This window comes from Phyllobates terribilis, unplaced genomic scaffold (genome assembly GCF_046119375.1).
Source record: "Phyllobates terribilis strain yellow unplaced genomic scaffold, ASM4611937v1 Scaffold_11__3_contigs__length_659146591, whole genome shotgun sequence".
NCBI lineage: Eukaryota > Metazoa > Chordata > Amphibia > Anura > Dendrobatidae > Phyllobates > Phyllobates terribilis.
Window position 1 is genome coordinate 572,842,035 of NW_027362771.1, and position 2,500 is coordinate 572,844,534.

General features: G+C 41.4%; 2 non-coding genes across 2 annotated transcripts in view; both read left to right on the plus strand.

Annotated features, from left to right (window-relative positions):
* TRNAE-UUC (transfer RNA glutamic acid (anticodon UUC)) overlaps positions 1-15 on the plus strand; it is a 72-nt gene extending 57 nt beyond the window's left edge. The window contains exon 1 of the tRNA in view: positions 1-15. This exon is cut by the window's left edge and continues 57 nt beyond it. This is a non-coding gene — a tRNA (tRNA-Glu).
* A 1,629-nt stretch (positions 16-1,644) lies between these two features.
* TRNAE-UUC (transfer RNA glutamic acid (anticodon UUC)) lies at positions 1,645-1,716 on the plus strand. Its single transcript has one exon. It is a non-coding gene; the product is annotated as a tRNA-Glu (tRNA).
* The last annotated feature ends 784 nt before the right edge of the window (positions 1,717-2,500 follow it).

Below are 2,500 nucleotides of genomic sequence, written 5' to 3' on the forward strand. Positions count from 1 at the left end.
CTACTGGTATGGGAACGCATCCTTTTCTGCACCGCTGCCAACATTCAAAAACTGACGCGTGTTTTTTAGTCAAACGTATTTCAAGTAGGATTTGTTTTTTTCAGGCAAAAATGCTGAACGCCCGCGTTTTGGCACTTCATTCTGACCCTTCACACAAGATTCAATTTGGATTCGTAGCTCAACTCATTCTCAACCACCCCTTTTTACACTAAAGTGTCAAGGGACTCAACAACTCATGGGTCCGGTAAGTTATTTGGATTCCCATTTCCTTTCTAATGGAAAAAGTTGTAGAATTGAATGGAAAAGTTCTAAGTTGGTGACAAAATCTCTCGAGAAAAGGAGGGAACAGTGCCCCGTGTGAGGCTTGAACTCACGACCTTCAGATTATGAGACTGATGCGCTACCTACTGCGCTAACGAGGTAAGCTGTACCTGCAGATCTGCAGAAGTTTATTGTGCATAGCAGAAAACTTTTTTTTTTCATAATGTCACTGAGACATTAGTGCATCTTTTCCCATATGGTCTAGCGGTTAGGATTCCTGGCTCTCACTCAGGTGGCCTGGGTTCGACTCCCGGTATGGGAATGCATCTTTATCTTAGCTACTGCCACCATTCAAAGACTGACACGTGTTTTTCAATCAAAAATGTTTCTGGTAGATTTTCACTTTGCAACAAAAATACTTAACATTGGCGATGCATTATGACTTTTGCAAAAGATTTCCTTTTGTTTCATAGCTTAAGCCTTTTTCAACTACACAGTTTTACACAAAAGTGTCAAGGGACTCAACAAGCCATGTGTCCTGTCTGTCATTAGGGCTCCCATGTTCTTTCTAATCGGAAACAGTTTAGAACTGAATTGGAAAGTTCAGAGTTAGTGACAAAATCTCTTGAGAAAAGGAGGATGCCACGTGTGAGCAAAAAACTCATGATCTTCAAATTATTCAACTGACGTGCCAAAAACCTTGACCATGTAGCGTGTTTCAGCTCTTGTAATGTTGATGTTTTGTATTCAAAGCAAAACACTCTTTTTTTTTTTTTTTTTTTTTTTTTACACCTGTCTTGCTGTTTACTGTACTGCTTACACCATGTGGAGAAAGACTTAGTTAGTATTCCTGGTTGACTGGTTCGATTCCTGCTATGGGAGAGACTTTTTTTTGGGGACTAGTGTCCACATTCCAAAGCCAACACGTGCCTTGCAGACAGAATCAGTTTAGGTTGGAACTGCTCTTTGCAGCCAAAAATGCAGACCACCAGGTTTTTTGGATATTTATTTGCACAAAAGCTTATTTGATGTCATATCTCAAACCATTCATATCTCTCACTTTTAATTCCTGGGTGTTAAGGGACTCAACAAGCCTTTATCCCTGTTTGTCATTGGAGCTCCCCTTCCATCAATTGGTGATGTTTTGCTACTGAATGGAAAAGAGCTGTGACTCTCTAGCCAAGATGGTGGCAAAATCAGTTAAGGAAACACGGTACCAGTGCCCCATGTGAGAATCGAACTCATGACCTTCAGATTACGAGACTGACGCGCTACCTGCTGCGCTAACGAGGCAAAATGCACGTAATAATCTGCGGAAGTTGCTTGTGCAAAGCAGTACACCTCTTTTTTTTCATATTGTAAGTGAGCTGGTAGTACATCTTCTCCCATATGGTCTAGTGGTTAGGATTCCTGGTTTTCACCCAGGTGGCCCGGGTTCGACTACTGGTATGGGAACGCATCCTTTTCTGCACCGCTGCCAACATTCAAAAACTGACGCGTGTTTTTTAGTCAAACGTATTTCAAGTAGGATTTGTTTTTTTCAGGCAAAAATGCTGAACGCCCGCGTTTTGGCACTTCATTCTGACCCTTCACACAAGATTCAATTTGGATTCGTAGCTCAACTCATTCTCAACCACCCCTTTTTACACTAAAGTGTCAAGGGACTCAACAACTCATGGGTCCGGTAAGTTATTTGGATTCCCATTTCCTTTCTAATGGAAAAAGTTGTAGAATTGAATGGAAAAGTTCTAAGTTGGTGACAAAATCTCTCGAGAAAAGGAGGGAACAGTGCCCCGTGTGAGGCTTGAACTCACGACCTTCAGATTATGAGACTGATGCGCTACCTACTGCGCTAACGAGGTAAGCTGTACCTGCAGATCTGCAGAAGTTTATTGTGCATAGCAGAAAACTTTTTTTTTTCATAATGTCACTGAGACATTAGTGCATCTTTTCCCATATGGTCTAGCGGTTAGGATTCCTGGCTCTCACTCAGGTGGCCTGGGTTCGACTCCCGGTATGGGAATGCATCTTTATCTTAGCTACTGCCACCATTCAAAGACTGACACGTGTTTTTCAATCAAAAATGTTTCTGGTAGATTTTCACTTTGCAACAAAAATACTTAACATTGGCGATGCATTATGACTTTTGCAAAAGATTTCCTTTTGTTTCATAGCTTAAGCCTTTTTCAACTACACAGTTTTACACAAAAGTGTCAAGGGACTCAACAAGCCATGTGTC